The following is an 18,128-nucleotide window of genomic DNA, read 5'->3' as shown; positions in this document are numbered from 1 at the left end:
CGCCTTGCCCCAGGTTGTCCAGAGTATAGATACGGGTAGTCAGCCAGGAGGAGTTTTTGCCCATCTGGACACCTTTGGGCCAGTATTAGTGGTTGAAGTCCTTAAGGTATTGGGTTCCATGAAGAGCGGTTCCCCTAGGGATCCGGCCCCTATGAGGTTCCTGAAACAGGTAGCAACTACCATTGCGGTCCCTGTTACGGACCTATTTAATGCATCCTTTGACCAGGGCTTGGTGCCACCGAGCTGGAAGAGAGCAGTGGTAAAAGCTCTCCTGAAGAAGCCAAATCTGGATCCCTCGGATTTGGCAAATTTCAGGCCCATCTCCCTGCTTCAAGGACTCGGCAAGATCGCGAAAGGTTGGTGAACCGCCAATTGTCAGGCTTCCTGGAGTCCAATGGCCGGCTGCGAGACTCACAAACTGGATTCCGGCCAGGTCAGGGCACCGACACCGCTCTTCTGGCAGTCGTTGAGGAAGCCAGGAGCATTCTGGATTCAGGAGGGTCAGTGGCAGTGATCCTCTTGGACCTCAGTGCGGCTTTCAACACTGTGAACCATCAAGTGTTGATACAACGCTGTCTGTTACAGGTGTGGCTCTGAAGTGGCTTCGGTCATTTCTCTGCAGGCGGACTTACCAGGTTAGGGAAGGCAGTGAACGGTCAGCATCTATCCCCTTCCAGTGTGGTGTGCCACAGGGCTCTTCCCTTAGCCCTACATTGTTTAATGTATATATGGCCCCCCTGGAGGACGTGGTGGCCCCATTTGGCATCAAAATCGTCAGTTATGCTGATGATACTCAGCTGGTGGTCGCTCTATCCCAACTAGTGGATAATCCTGATTCGCTGCACTCCTGTATGTCCAAAGTTCACACCTGGATGTGTGAATCAGCTCTAAAGTTGAACGGTTCTAAGACCGAAATAATGTTGCTAGGGCATAAGATTCCCTCACTCCCTCCGACTATCTGGCCTAGCTGTCTGGGAGAGCTCCCGAGTCCTAAAGAGGAGATTAAGAGCTTGGGGGTCTGGTTAGAGCAAGACCTCTCTTTCAGGACCCAGGCGAAAAAAATGGCAGGAGTCTGTTTTGGTCTTCTCCGTTCAGCTCGCAAAGTCCTGCCTCTTCTCCTTCCGATATCCAGGAAGTTGCTTATTCAGGGGCTTATTGTATCAAGACTAGACTATAGCAATGCTATTTTTCTAGGTGCCCCTGAAGCAATGTTTAATAAACTTCAGCAGGTCCAAAATGCTGCTGCAAGGCTGCTTACGAATGTGCCAAGGATGCAGTCTGCTAAACCTGCTTTGAAGTCACTGCACTGGCTTCCGGTGCGGGAAAGGGTCAAATTCAAGGCTCTTTGCACAGCGCATAAAATTCTTCAGGGGAAGGGACCTCCTATCCTGAGGAATTTAGCTGTGCCTTACAAGACTAATAGAGCGCTGCGCTCTGACCAGAAACATCTGCTCCAAATTCCCAGAGTGAAAAGGGCCCGTACCGGCGGGAGAAGATTCTCGGTCAATACAGCCACCCTCTGGAACGCGCTTCCTCTGAGGTTGCGCTCAGAGACTTGTACTCTTCGGTTTCGTAAACTTCTCAAAACTCATCTGTTTCCTGCATGACGTTGCTGATCCGGCCTCTTGTTAATCGTTGGCGCCTGGACAAGCGCTGGGATGCCCTAGGGTAACTATGCGCTATATAAAACTCCAAATAAATAAATACAAATCTAGGAAGCACACCATTTTGTAAGTTGAACACATTGTTTCAGGGGACCAACACCCTGTGTACTTGATTGGAGAACGGCAAAAATACAAATATTCTCCCCCCCCAATCTGTACCCCATGTATCTCGTTGGGCATAGTGGGATAGAAATTCCCCGACTCTGCACCTTAGACATTGAGAAGCTGTCTAATTTCGCACGTATACATCATCAAGTCCACAACCACTGAGGGGTGCATCAATGATAGACTCACCACACATTCGGATGACTTGAGAAGCAACACAAACCTCAGTGATGGAGCAAGTTAACCACGCCCTAACATAGCGGGACACACACCGTTTCCTTAGGACTACACATCACCCCGGTACCAACATCCCGTATACTTGAGCGGAAATAAGACACTTATTCCCACTTAGTTGCATTGCATAACCACCAGTTTGCACACTCAAAGATGGCCGCCTGAGTGGGCCATGAAGGTGAGCACGCTAAGTTCAGTCTACGGTTCTGGACGCAGTCCACCTGCGACACGCCCCCCTCGCACGCGCGCAACCAGGAAACTAAAACAAGCACTGCAACTGGAAGCAGACTCATCGTTCCTGGTACGAGCAGCGAGGGTAGGTGTTCCACCTTTGGACATGTGAGTACTACTAGGGCACACGTGCAGGGGCTGATCTAGCGGCCTCTTGGGGATGCTGATTGAGGGTTTCCTTTTCATTGTTTGACATTTCGCACTCTCACTCCCCCCCCCGGGGTACCGCCAGCGCCTGGGAGTCCCCCGGGGGGGTCTGTGCCGTGCGCTTAAATGCGCGGCCAGTACCCTGCTCAGCCTCGCCGGGTGTTTGGAGTTTCCTGGTTGGGAGAGCAGAATGTGCTCCTGCCTACAATTGGGCAGGGAATACATCCCTTTCGTGGTTTTGCATCACTGACCCAGTCACGCCTGTCCCGACTCTTATTATTTTTCAGGGCACCTACTTCGGAGGCGCCCGTGCAACTCCCCATATCAGCTGAGGCAGTTCTATGAAAAAAGGGAGGTGAGTCCAAGCATGACACCGGTCCTCCTGTTGTGCATAAGTAAGAGTCATCAATGGGCTCAGCCCGTGATAGAGCACTATTGAACACGCTGAGCATGATACTTACCTGCTGATGGATGTTTGATTAATAGATAACCACCACTTTCCTTCATCACAGTCAGGAAGACAAGCATGTTTCTCCATTAAGACGTATTTTTAGTCAGAGGGATTTTACAGATTCTATAGATTTTATGGATTTTAATGTTTGGCATTTCACTTTGAATAGTGCCTGCTCACTGTATTAATATGCACTAGGAGGATACAGATATCACTGATGACCTAATAGGGAGAACCTATCAACCTTATTGGGGAGGACTGATGTGATTTGTATTTTCTTCCGCCCTCACTTTTTGTCTCCCTAGGTCCTCAGACAGACAGGCACTACAATAGCAAACAGAAGTAGTGCCACCTGGATGGTAGATAGCAAACAGCAGCACCATTTAGTGTAGATATATATACATCCCTTTTACACTTGTTCACACTATAGTTCCCGAAGAATTGCCACGGAATTTTCAACCAACAGGCAAGAAACATGTCGACCTTGAGAGCTGAGCATAGTGTCAACTGACCACCCCTCCATAGGGGTATTGCCACTCCATACTTTTTAACAAGGTGGATTACCAGCCGGAATAAAACTTTATTTGGAATATCCAATCTTTTTTAACGCACCCACTGCACCCCACCATATCTACACCTCCACTGCCCACACACACCCACTTCATCATACGGTAGAGGAACAAAAGATCTCTGACAAAGAGCCCCTTTGCGGGTGCCCGTTGGGCATTTCAGCGCTGGCCCAACGAGGAGCAGGTCCAGATGATGAAGCATGACACTTAGTTTGCTGGGTGTGTGAGGACCCTAGTTCCGCCTAAACGGGATTCCCACATCCCTCTTTCTCCTAGTGCATTCAGCTACACTTCCCCCACCATCACTGATTAGCTGGTGGTTGGCTCCCACTTGTAGATTCCCTAGGCACAACTCCTAGAGGAACAGTGTCCACCTTATTGTTCGCATTACTAGTGCCCGTCCCTGCTGCCACATCTCTGGCTCCAACTGACCTGTCGCCGTCTCCTCCTGCAGCAGCACTGGAACCGGCATCACCAATGTTCTGTGTGAATAACATAAAGCATAACACATAAATTAGATCCCAGATACACAACCGCGAAAACAACAGCATTCCAGCACTACAGCTCAGTTAGCACATCAGTATCTTCCAAATATCACTCTGGGCATTGGATTGGTTGGTTCACAGAGTTAGACAAGCCAGGCGTGGAATAATGGTCAATGAAAGACATATGGTGTTGGATGGCAAATGCAATGGAGTGCTACCACATACTTTTTTTCCAACCTTGCTGCACTGTAATTTGAAACCGTTGGTATACTGTAACTATAAATGAATGGGTCTGCAGCACACTACATTGATGGTGGGTGCGGTGCGGTCGATGATGACTATGGCCACTTTCTTGTGAACAGAATTGTGTTAGATATAGGCATAAGCAGGAAAAGGAAAGCCTTCTCAGCAAACATACATGGTGATTTTCATTTAAAATACTAGCTTACTTGGGCCTGCTATATGAATCTGCATGAATCACGATAGACATCACCAACATTCCAATACCCCAGGATCCTACAGTTCTACCGTAAGAAATCCAAAACAATCATAAAAGGATTTAGCAGGATCAGCAGAGCCCTCGGCAGCGGCGCTGGTGGTTAGCGTCCCAGACCCTCCAAATCATCATTCTTCTTGCCCATGGTTGATGATGAAAGAAATTAAGAAGATGAATAAAAATAGATTAGTGATTCTGTTAATAATCTCCAATAAATGTTTTATGAAGAACAAACACATTCCATACAACAAATCACCTATAGTACTACTAGTTTTGACTCAAGTCTATCGACTATCATTAAATCTATATTCGAAATCTCCTTAAAAAACTACATTCAGAACTAATGTATTGCAGTGAATGATCTATGATTCTATCTATTTCCATTTCTCAACACCCTTGATGAGCCAACTCTGTCACCCTTTTTTTTTTATGCATAGATGCATACTTCACATCATTACTGTGAATTCAATTAAATAACCTGGAACTGTACGAGCTACATAAGCAAAGTCGGAGAGAGAATGCGTTACTTAGTGATTCACTATAGCGACAGGAGAACAGTCTGCAATGGCTTCTTAATTAATCACCGTAAATCAATGGGGGGGGAGAAGAAAGGAGTTGCGATTCATTCTGCTTCCTTATCATAATATCCAAAATCAATAGGGAATGAATCACTCAACCTGAGTAACCAGGGCTAGCAACTTTGTAATAAGAAGCCCTCGATCCCCTTTAGCAAGGTCATAAGGCGGTATATCTTGGTTCTCCGCCAAGTCTAAAAACGTGTAAGCGTCATCATTGGGCTCCCTTTTGTAGTTCGCTTACCTCCACCAGGAGGAATACCGCTGCTTATTGCAGTAGTGATTAAAGATATGGTGAAAGTGCTCAAGTGAAGTGAAATTTTAAAAACTTGTATGTCCTTGACCAAAAATGTTTTAATGAGTCAGGAATTAAGTGCTAATAAAAACAAAGTGGTGCTTGTGTGGACAAGTTACTAGTCCTACGCAATACTAGTGTCCAATAAATAGGTCGACATATTTCAGCTCTGTGTGTACGCCTGGACGGTCGATGGGGCTTTCTTCAGTACCTCAAAAGGAAGTGTGGAAGTATCCTGCGTATTACACAAGTACCTATTAGGAACTACACTGGTTCCATTCTGTGTGGAGAGTAATTCATTTCTATAAAGATCAAATTACTGCCATGTTGTCTCTAAAATGTCTTACAATGTGACAGTCACGTGCTTCTTTGAGAAATATTATACTTAAAAAAACACTCTGTGAAGTAATGTAAAAATGAGTAACTGGAAAATGGCAATTATTTTTCCTTATCTGCCGTCTCAGTGACGTGATCAACACAAATATTCTCATACACAAAATGGCCAGTGGTGAAGAGTTAACACATAGTGATGTGGCACAGTTGGTTTTGTTAGTACTCATACGCTCAATTGTGCATTCATATGTCTCACATTTCACGGTGATCAATAATATCGGGCTATATAATTGCAAAGGGATGTAGTTGGTCTCAATAGTATCTTTTCTCATTAATAATCAAAAGTACATCAGGTTTAATGATAATTGCATCGTTAGTGGCTTAGTGTGAGCCCCATCCCGTGCATACAAAGGTGTCTACCCCATCATGATTATCCTCATAAGAATGTGTGACTTAATGCTGCGGTATTTCTTCCTGCAGGGAATCACAACGTGGTTGTTACAATGACCGCGTTGTGATTCCGCATACCATTACTCCGCAAGTCGGAAGAACGACTTGCGGAGGGGGGCGCTGGATGTTGGAATTGTATAATTTACTATTCCAACTTCAGTCAGTGCGGACACTAGGGAAGGTGTTGGATTTTAAATCCAACATCTTCCCCCCTCCGCAAGTCGTTGTTCCGACTTGCGGTGTAATGGTATGCGGAATCACAACGCGGTCGTTGTAACGACCGTGTTGTGAGTCCCTGCGGGGAGAAAAATTTGCGGTAAACATTGTTTACCTCCTCATAAACGCATGGTGAAACTGGTCTATGTATGTCAATGCGCAGTTAAACAGAAGGAATTGTGTTAGTTAAATGCGCAGAAGCTCTGCTTATGCGGTACCGCGTTTTAAACTTTTTGTGTATTGCGTACCTTCAAGCTCGGCATTGCGGGCTTCATTAGGGGGCCGGCGGGCACTTTGTACCTATCAGAGTGATAGCAAACCCATGCAGGAAAAGTTATTAGTAAGAAGGGTGGGGGATTTTGTACTTATCTCCGTAGCGTGGTTTCATTGTGCTCGCACCTTCTGCTTTGTAGGGTGGCGGCGACTTGTCCTCACTCTTCCCTCGGTGCCCTGGAATACTTCGGCGCCGTGGGTTGAGCGAGCAGAGGAAGCATTTTTGGCAGAAACAGAAAGCAGACTATGCTCACCTCAAGCGAGGGGGAGAAGAGAAGAAAGGCTCCAATTCTTCGTGTTGTGGAAGTATATAAATACATTTTAATTGATTCCTTAATCAGAATTCTAAAAATTCCCTATTGATTCTTAATTAATCAGTCAAAGCGAGCACCTATTAAGTGCGATGAGGTAGCGGCACTTGCCTAGCAGAAACTAGAAACTGGATCACACAATAATATACCAGCAAAAACTAAACATAACTTCCCTCTGCGTGTGAGCAACATGCTATTCTGATTTTTTTTTGCATTGTAGAACACAAACACAACAAATATTCCAAACTCACCGAGCCCTGGAATCTCAACTGCTCGCAGGTTGACTGGTACGCCAAACATGACTAGTGCGCCGCACGTACCGTTGCACCATCCCCCAGCACCGCTGACACTCCTGACGGGTGTACGCGCTACCAGGCCTGTTGCCTACTGCCAGCATAGAGGGAAGGTCGTGCTGCACAAAGAAATATAGTGCTGCCACCCCCTCGTCACCAAAGATCGCCTGGGGGTGCACACATAAGCGGCGGCACTGCCTGCACCAAAGTCACCCCTCTGCCATGACGTTGGGTGAGGAAATAATAACTATGAAGGTAAAGGAAGGGAAAGTAAAGAAGAAAGAAGGGAAATAAACTAAGTCAAAAAGTCACAAACTCACAAAACAATTTACAGAAAAATGTAAAATACACAAACACAAAGACACACACTATTATAAAAAAAAAAATAGGGGTAGAACAGTAATAAATGAGGAGGATTACACAGTTAAGTACAGGTTAAAATGTAGACCCAGCACCACAGACAGCAGAAAAACAAAATGGCCCTGCCCATGTGAACCGCTTGGTACTGTTCGATCGCAATTTAGAACATGAGCACACTTCAGGACAATGTAGTGCTGTTCACGTGCCATTTTGGAGAGCACAGATGCACTCCATGTTACCAGCCCAACACGAACGGGCGTGCAGGCAAATTCTGCTTGAAAGCAGAACCCTGTGTAGCGCTGCACTGTTTATTTATGCTCTGTGGAATTCTGCATAGTTGGACTCCCGAACTCTGCCCACTACCAGAGTAGTGGGGTCACTAGATTCCCAATGGGCAGGCACGTCACACCACTTTTTGGTATTACATACTCAGATTGGGGGAACAACCTTTACAATGCAACTTTTACAACGCACTACCATTACAACGAAACTTTTACAACGCAAAAACCATTACAACGCATGTATTTACAACGCATGTTTTTACAACGTAGGTACCTTTACAACGCATACAATTACAACGTAAGTATTGGTAAGTATATAATTATATTTAAAATGTTATACGTTTGGGTTTTTTTAAGGGGTATTTTTAGGGTTCAGGGTCAGTTTTGGGTTTTTGGGTAAAGGGGTATTTTTAGGGTTCAGGGTCAGTTTGGGTTTTTTGGGTAAAGGGGTATTTTTAGGGTTCAGGGTCAGTTTTGGGTTCTTGGGTATAGGGGTATTTTTAGGGTTCAGGGTCAGTTTGGGGTTTTTGGGTAAAGGGGTATTTTTAGGGTTTAGGGTCAGTTTTTGGTTTTTGGGTAAAGGGGTATTTTTAGGGTTTAGGGTCAGTTTTGGGTTTTTGGGTATAGGGGTATTTTTAGGGTTCAGGGTCAGTTTTGGGTTTTTGGGTAAAGGGGTATTTTTAGGGTTCAGGGTCAGTTTTGGGGTTTTGGGTAAAGGGGTATTTTTAGGGTCAGGGTCAGTTTTTGGTTTTTGGGTAAAGGGGTATTTTTAGGGTTCAGGGTCAGTTTTGGGTTTTTGGGTAAAGGGGTATTTTTAGGGTTCAGGGTCAGTTTTGGGTTTTTGGGTAAAGGGGTATTTTTAGGGTTCAGGGTCAGTTTTTGGTTTTTGGGTAAAGGGGTATTTTTAGGGTTCAGGGTCAGTTTTGTGTTTTTGGGTAAAGGGGTATTTTTAGGGTTCAGGGTCAGTTTTGGGTTTTTGGGGTACAGGGGTACAGGGTACAAATAAAGTAAAATTAAATTTAAATTAAATTAATTAAATGAAATGAAATTAAATTAAATTACATTACATTAAATTATATTAATTTCAATTAATTTACATTTAAAAATTAATATATACTTACCAATACTTACGTTGTAATGGTATGCGTTGTAAAGGTACCTGCGTTGTAAAAACATGCGTTGTAAATACATGCGTTGTAATAGTTTTTGCGTTGTAAAAATTTCGTTGTAAAGGTATGCGTTGTAAAAGTATGCATTGTAACGTCATACATCCCTCAGATTGCCTTGGTGGGATCAGTATGGACACTCACATAGGATCCCCAGAGTTCTACATCTCACTCCCTCATGCATATCACCAGTCAGTGAATGAGTGTTTTGAAACACTTTTGCAGATGAACCATCAACAGTCAATTTCACACTAGCCAATGTGTAGGCACTAATGCTGATAGCAGCAATGATGTTTGCATTCTCATTTCACTGTATGACCAGTACTTACCAATGGAACTGTTCTACAGTCACCGAATGGACTTTGAACTCTATGTCATGTCACATGCCATAGGTCCACCATCACATGAGAGACAGTAGTGAGGGTACATCACTCCTCACACAAGCAAGACCAGTTGCCTGTGTGGTACAATTGTCTCCCGGATTTACTGAAAACATGAGATAATTACTCACTTTATTCAGCCAGGTGCGTGCTGAAAGGGAGATAATTTGATGTGGATAGGACTATGTTGTCTTCCAGGTCAGAAAGACAATAGCCACAGTACAGCAGCATGCACCTACTACCACACTATCAGTAACAATGAATCATCTTTTGTGTGGCACATGGACTACCAATATGAATGGTGAAATGCCTGTCTGTGACACTCAAAGGTAGCAATATGACATCTATGACTCTGGCCAGAACTCACTCCCTTGTTGCTGCTGTTCGGTACTCAACTGCCTATAAAGCTCCAGGAAGGCCACCACCAGTAAGCTGAACATCAGGGGGTCATGGTCTGGTGCACACACCATCCATGTTGGGAAGACTTCCCCAGCTGGACCTCCGTAATCTTCAAGGCCCAGTGCCACAGGTCCTCCTACCGCTTCTAAAAAAAAACAGGCGGACCCCACTGATCCAACCTATTTTAGACCAATCTCTCTCCTCCCAGCTCTCTCTAAAGTGTTGGAGAAACATGCCAACCAACAGATATCCTCTTACCTAGAAAGCAATGACTTGCTAAATGCTAGTCAATTGGGGTTTTGACCCAACTATAGCATGGAGATAGTTTTGTTGGAGGTAGGTGATTTCATCAGATTCAGCCTAGATGTTGGTGACAGGGCGCTGCTGTTTCTGTTAGACCCATCGGCTGTGTTCGACACAATCTCTCACTGCATCCTTTTAGCCCGTCTCAGCTGAGTGGGAATTAGAGGGCAGGCCTGGAATTGGCTTGCTTCTAATCTTGAGGAGAGAGGACAAGAGGTGGAGAGCCACCCTTTTTCTGCCAACTCCCAAGGAGTGTAACAGAGCTCAGCCATGAGTCCTACTTCATTTAATGTATATCTCACTCCCTTGGCTACTCTGGCAGAATCATTAGGGGCCACAATCATGTCATATGCAGATGACACCCAACTGCTCTTCCCCTGGAAGAATAACAAGACTTTTCCAGGTGATAAAATCCTTAACTACCTCTCAGCTGTGTTTAGGTGGCTCTCCCTGAATTAACTTAATTGTAATGCTGGGAAGACTGAGCTCCACTTCTTTGGTCTAGATGCTGAGGTATTGTGGCAAACGATACATGGCCATCTGATGCCCCCACGCACTGCCCCAAAATCTTGCAGTAAAAAACTTGCACTTTAAATTTGATGAACAAATGTTGTTTCACACCCAAGTCAATTTGGTGGTGGATACTTGTTTTGCCATACTTTGCTTGTTGCGACAGTTCCTGTATGTCCTGCTCTTTAGGCTAGACACTAAGTGATCCAAGCTCTAATAACATCAATCAATCAATCAATCAATCATGGTTGGACTATGGGAACAGACTCTACATAGGTCTTAACGAAATACCTGATTGATAGGCTGCAGCTGGTCCAGAATGCAGCGGCTCTAACTATTTTCGGTCCACCCGTAACTCTCATGCTAGACATCTTCTTCAGAGTCATGACTGGCTCCCGGTGAGAAAGAGGATCAGCTTTAAAACATTGCTCAGTACCCAGAAAGCTCACCACAGAACCGGCACAGGCTATTTACAAGATAGATTTAAGTTCTATACCTCCAAGAGAAACCTTCACTCTGTAAATCTCTTGCCAAAGTTCCATGGACCAGGAAGGAAAGGTTAGGGGACAGATCTCTCTCCTTCCTGGGCCCCTACCTGTGGAAAAAATGTCAGTTGACACTCAGATACATCAAGGCTACACCTGTGTTTCAGAAAAAATGTAAGATCTGGCTCTTTTCTAGTACCTAAGCCTTCGCCTCCTACTTCCAGTTCATTGCTTTTTCTGCATTGGCACCAGGACACTCCTTGGAGTAACAGTTGTGCTCTACAAATACGCTACATAGACATACACGTCCTCCTTCAGTGGGCAATTCACCGGTTTGTAGCCACAGAGGGTCCGCACCTGCTGAGAGATGGCTCTCCATAGAGGCTTCTTCTGATGGCGTTGACCTGTATGGATGCAATAGATGTAGAAACTGATTGCAACTGGAATTTTATGGAGAACTCTAGGACTGATACAAATTATGGTGACATAAAGCACAATCCTTCATATTACATGTGTGCATATCACATGCTAGGAATAATGGATATACACTTTTGTGGTCATCTGATGACTAACCTCAACCCTGGTCATGACCTGCACTGAAAGCCCCAGATCACTAACATCATGTAGGCCAGGCCCATCCACATTGAGGGGCTATGATGATATTAACCTAGCTTAAACAGCTTGGAGAGAGCTCTTATCAAGATGTCAGACACAATCGCTCCACTCAGACTCAGTCGGAATAAAAAGAACAAAGTTTCCCCTTGGTACTCTGACTGTTTAAAAAGGGAAAAACATCCTGCATGAAATTAGAATGCTGGTGGAGAACTACCAAAACCCCTGGAGACAAAGCCAACTATAGAACTACGATAAGAATATATCATTCAAAGATAATAGATACAAGAAAAAACTCATATAATAGACAGGATAAATAATGTGGGTAACTCAACAAGAGAACTCTACGGAATAGTGAAGGAATTCACTAATCCTATAAGTTTCCCTCGCCAATTTCAGCCTCGCAGGATCTCTGCGATAACCTCACTAACTTCTTTGTGGAAAAATATTACAACATTTACATGTCCTTTTTCTAATGGTAGGGATCTGCCAAGCCAAATTCTGACTAATCTCTTGGATACCACTGACCTTACTCTCCTGGACACCTTTGACCCAGCTACCCCAGAACAAATATTTATCCTGATGAATAGAATCAAATCAGGGTCCCCAGACGTCCCTGCCTCACCAAATATTGTGGCTGGTCTAGCCTCTGATCTCTTCTCTGTCACCGACCTGCTCAATCTTTACCAATCTTTACCTGATTAGCGGTTAAAGCAGCAACCTTCTTTTTCTGAAACTGTGGGCGTTGACGTTAAGAGTCGTCCTGCTTGCCTTTACCATCCCTCTGGCGGGGATGCTCACGTCCTTGTGGGGCACCCCAGCCTCTGCGGCGTTCTCCTCCACCGGTTTGTGAGACCGATGTTTTCTGCACAGAAAGAGGAGAACGTTGATCAGGAACCTGAAATCGATCAGATGACTTAATACTAGCGCGGTCGCGCAAATCATATGTGCGCTCAGTAGACACCGGTATCGATGACGCAGGACACGACCCTTGTTTCAGTTGTTGCTTTCCCTGTTTTTTACTTTTCCAATTTTGTTTTGGAAAAACTGGACAGTCGTCTTTATTGGACATAGCCGCCTGAGCTTGTGGTTGTGCTGTTTTAGCAAAAGGCTTGACACCCAAACTATTGTGGCCAATGGTCTTATAAGCCTCCGCAATGATTTTTGGTAACTGCCAGGGTTTATCGGCATCGGGCACATTGAACAAAGCATTAGACACCTGAAAGTTTACCGCATCTCCCTTGACATTAGCAAGGATGAGATCGGAAACTACGTCAAACACTCCAATAAGTCTCATTCCCAATTCATTAACCGCCTCCGGACCGTGTTGATTCTGAACACGCTTGATCACAGAGGGCAGAACAGTCCTAGACGGCGTGCTGAAGCACTTAGCATAGACTGACGCAAATACTTTAACTCAGGTCTCACAATCTGTTACCTCTGGTACTAAGTCTTTCTGCAAACTGATGGTCAGAATCCTGTGTTTCTCAAAAGGAGTCGTAATAGGAAATACTGCATCCAGTTGGTCAAATTTCTCGGCAAGCCAAAAAGGCATATTGTCTTTCTCCCGGGGGCGCTTGCCCATAACCAAATTAACCATGACGGGACTAGTTTTTATCCCGGCCGGTCCAACTGGTTGCGCCGCAGCTCCAGGTGCCCCCACCTGGATGTTGCGGGAAACATAGTGCACTAAAGCTCTATATACCCCAACAACGAAGGCATAGAGTAATTGTAACTCAGCTATAGAGATTGTCAGATAACATGGATGAGGTGTGAACCCAGCCAAGCATGGCAAAGTGGCACCTGGAATATACAAGGGACCTAACCTAACTGCAGAAACGGTGTGGGGGAGGGCGCCAATAAACAAAACTCGATGCTGACAAGCAGAGAGCGGAACTTCCTGTGTCCTATATGGCGCAGAGTCCGCAGGAACTGCCAAGGGCACGCATTTATGGTATGTATCATCATCCGCATTCACAGCAGGAAACATAACCCAAGAGTAGTAAAGCTAAAACGGGTAAGCCGCTTCTGCACTGACCACAAAGACGACCGCCATCCCTTCAGCGGACACCCCATACTAATTTAAGTGATTGCGGAGTGGTACTCGACTATACTGAGCTATGTCAATGTCAGCCATAAGGACACAGTTTAGAAGAAACAATCTAATGTAATGTAATACAAACGGGTAGTAATTCAAAATACGAACCTTTTTAAAAATAATCAAGTTTGAATGAACCTATAATCTATCCATATAGGTAGATTAATCCGTCACTACTGTCAACCGGAAACAGGAGTGAGGGTGTCGTGGACTGTTATAAGCACTACTTGAGAGTCTCAAATATAAGACTAAACGTTAGGTGTGCCATGTTGCGGTGATTCTGCTCATACACAGAACTGCACAGGAACCCAGGACCTCAGTGAATTGTGGTGTTCCAAAAACTCACCTCAGTACTCAAAACCCCTAACCGACTAGCATCACTGTCTCATTAGCTCTCCGTCCTATAGCGAAGCTACCAATGATTAGACAACCCAGAACATGTGACTTAGGGTACTCTCAGGAATGGTGGGAATCAAGAGCTCTCTTTCGTTTTTATTCTCATACCAGTCCACAATATGAGTAATTAGAGACACAGAGAAGTTTAAAATGTTTATTTTAACGACATGATCTAAGATATAGTATTTTTGCTAACATAAGCAGGCATATGATTAAAAATATTACGATCAGCATTGTTACAATCCCCTAAATTACAAAGGGAGAAATCATGTTATAATGATAGTGGAAACAGGTCCTATAGCGCGTTGTGAACCCTCCCCTGCTAGGAACTAGGGGCCAGATGTAGGTAAATCTCATTTACCGATTCATAAATACCGAATTTTACCGATTCGGTATTTCTGAATCGGTAAATGAGATGTAGGTAAAAATTCGGTATTTTTTACCGAATCGGTAAGATTCGGTATTTACCGATTCGGTAAATACCGAATCGGTATTTGCTATTGAATCCTATGGGCCTTGAAGCCCATAGGATTCAATAGCAAATACCGATTCGGTATTTACCGAATCGGTAAAAATACCGAATTGCTAAGGGGGACAGGGTGTCACTTTGACACCCTGTTGCACCCCTGTAACTGGCGTTTGCGCCATGTGGCACACAGACATGCCCAAGGGCATGTCTGTGTGCCACATGGCACAGGTGTACATGCACAGATGTGCATGTACACAAGAATTCGTAATTTACCATGCAATTGTATTGCATGGTAAATACCGAATTCTAAAGGCCCTGTAGCACTGTTAGAAGTGCTACCTACATCACAAAATACATTTTCGGTATTTTTACTGAATGGTAAATTTACCGAATCGGTAAAATTTACAGAATTGGTAAATTTACCGATACTGTAATTTTACCGATTTGGTAAAAGTACCGATTCGGTAAAATTACTGAAAATGTCTGTTTTTTGTGCCCCTACATCTCCATAGCCCTTTACCGGTCGGAAACGGCCGAAAATCTGTGTTTTTGGCCGATTCCGACCGGTAAAGGGCTACCTACATCTGGCCCTAGGTTTTATAATAATAGAAGGTCTCTTAGGCTTGAATGGGGAACCCCATAACTCCAAGATCAGCAGAAGTGAATCACATCACAGGATCAGCCACTCTCTCTCTCACTTGAAAAGTTTTTCTCCTAGTGCCCAAATCATTCATGCAGTGTAATATTAAAGGCACTAGAATTTCAGTTGGCTGCAGCTGTGTTCATGTTGTGTCTACAGCGTGGGCCGAACAACCTGAATAACAACATATATTGTTATGGTGACCTTGAAGGCTTCTGCACGCAGTGTACAGACTAAGGTTGTGATGTAAGACTAGGGATATTAAAAACAAGCCGTTCTCATGTGAGGCTAATCAAGCAGTTTAACTTACAACAACAGTTTCATGTAGTGTCGTGTGCAAAAGCTGAAAAGTGGCAAAATGGCATTTACACTTCTAATAAGCTTATGCTAGCATAGCAATGTGTGCAGCAGGGCCCTGCCTTCACTACAATGTTTGAAGATACTCTTGAAAGCGTAAAGGAGATACAAAATGAAGCCATGATAGAAGAATTAGCAGTGGGGCAGGAAAGTACAGCACAGTTGAATGACGAAGGATGTTGGATTGATAAATCAGGGAAACAGAGATGGATGCTACTAGATGCATATGTTCTTCCTGTGGTTAGTATGGCCAATGGTCCAGCTCTTATTAGTGCTAAAGGCATTTGTAATCCAGGGAAAGGTGTCCCTACACCCCCTAGTAACCTGGCACCACTGACTTTTCCTTTCGAGGTCCTTCAAATGGATTATATTGAATTAGAGAGATGCAATAATCTTAAGTATGTTTTGGTGATTGTGCATTCTGTAAATGGGTTGAGGCTCACCCAACTAAAGACAATACAGCCATTACGACAGCAAAGGTTGCTCCTGAAGGAGTTCTTTCCTCGTTTCGGCTTGCCCCGAGTGATCAGGAGTGACAACAAATGTCACTTTAATGCAAAAGTGATTCAATTGATTTGTGAGGGTCTTCATGTTAAGCAAAAATTCCATGCTGCCAATCATCCACAGTCAGTGGGGTTGGTTGAGAAGTAGAATGATACTATCAAACTGAAATTAGCAAAAATTCAGGAGAGATCAGGGTTACAGGGGCCAGATCCTTTGCCATTAGCACCCTTGTCAACAAGAATGGCAGCTCATTGTAGAACCATAGTGTCACTATATGAGGTTGTGTTCGGGTGCCCGGCAAATGCCTGGCGTGGTCCGCATCCTCGTCGGTTCTCTCATATTGAGTACCCTGTGCTGTTGGATTATCTTGGCCAGTTAAGAGAAAGTTTACATTCTATTCACCAACAGGTCCGTGAATCTCTGCTGTCCATACCAGAGGGACCTGGCCATGATATTCAGCCCAACGACTATATGCTATTTAAGAATTTTCAGCAAAAGAAAAGTTTGGAGCCGCACTGGAGGGGGCCAGAACAAGTCCTGCTGGTGACCCGTACAGCTGTGCTGGTCACTGGCCGAAAGAACTGGGTGCACGCCATTCACTGCCATAGGGTTACTTTGCCCCTCCCCTATGACCAGTGGTTTAAGGACTGCATCGGCGACTCTGAGACTGAACAGGTGCCTTGGTTTGTCCCTTTCAGTGATGAACAACTAACGTGGATACAGATGGATAAGGAGAATAAAGATGTGCTGAATGCACCTGTTCCTCCAGAAATACGAGCTATATAAGCGCCGTTGTTTATTGATCCTACAGTGCCTGGGGCTACCAGGAACAACTTGTACCCTCAGCTAAGGGTAATTGCATCTAAGGAGAAAAGAGATTAAGAATGGACTGTGTAAGATAGACCTAACTGAGTTGTGGTAACAACGAAATAAGCTGAAACTAGCATAGAACTTTGAAACTTTAGAGTAGTTGATTGATCATTAGATAGGGAAGACTGAAGTATACTGTGAAGGTATACCATCTTGATCGACGAGCTTAGGACAGAGCAAGCTCCACTGCCGGTGCTCAAGAGAGCCAATGTATTGATGGACAACAGTGAGGCTCTGATGGACACTGGGAACTTGTATTTCTTTTTTGCATTTTGCCCCATTTCATCATTTGTTATGCATCCCTTAGGTAGAATGGTTGCTGATGAAGAGCAGCCAGTGATTCTTGTTCCCCAGCACAATACATTGTGGACCCGTAAAAAAAAGTTCACGTGTTGCTCTAGTGATTTTGCTGTTAATAATACTATGTGGTGTAATATGGGTTTTGGAAAGTGGTCAAAGTGTACCTCTACGCAGTAAGAGTAAGGTTACCTCCCCAACAAGAAACAGAAGTGCAGCTCCGAGCAATGTATTCTTAGAGACACATAAGAGGTTCTTTGGAGAAGGGACGGCTTGTTACCACACTCATACCATAACTAGCCTATGGACAGGGTACCCTATATCACTTGTAGTAGTAAAAGGAGGGTTTGGGTTTGGTTACTCAGGGCCATGCCTTTATCATAGAAAACAATTGGGGGAGAGTTATCCCGGTTGCGATAATAATACGTACTGTGATTGTTTTTACATGGATAAACAGAATATAACTTTGGTTGGTTGGCATTAAAAAGAATTGACAGTTCCCCCAGAAGCTGGTTATTATCCTGCTTGTGGTCTAATTATCAACAGTACTGATACTTGTTTGTACATAAATTATGCAGGACTTGTGTTTGATAAGACCACGTTCCCTTTGGTGAATTCGGAAGACCCCAGTACCTTTGGGAGGAATTCCCAATATTCTGCGGTGGATTTTGATAGACGGATTTATTCACATCAAGGGTTTTTCTTTTTGTCTAATGGGACTTATTCTAATGTCCATAATGGTACGGACGATGTGGCACTTGAGATGGTACTGCCTTTGGGTGTACCATGTAAATGTACGAAGCCTAAAGTGAGATGGATTAAAAGAACTCTGACCAAAGAATTCTGTGAGGGAGTGACTGATATAGAGGTCAA

The sequence above is a fragment of the Lissotriton helveticus genome, chromosome 10 (genome assembly GCF_964261635.1).
Source record: "Lissotriton helveticus chromosome 10, aLisHel1.1, whole genome shotgun sequence".
Taxonomy (NCBI): domain Eukaryota; kingdom Metazoa; phylum Chordata; class Amphibia; order Caudata; family Salamandridae; genus Lissotriton; species Lissotriton helveticus.
Note: the sequence above shows the minus strand (reverse complement) of the source record.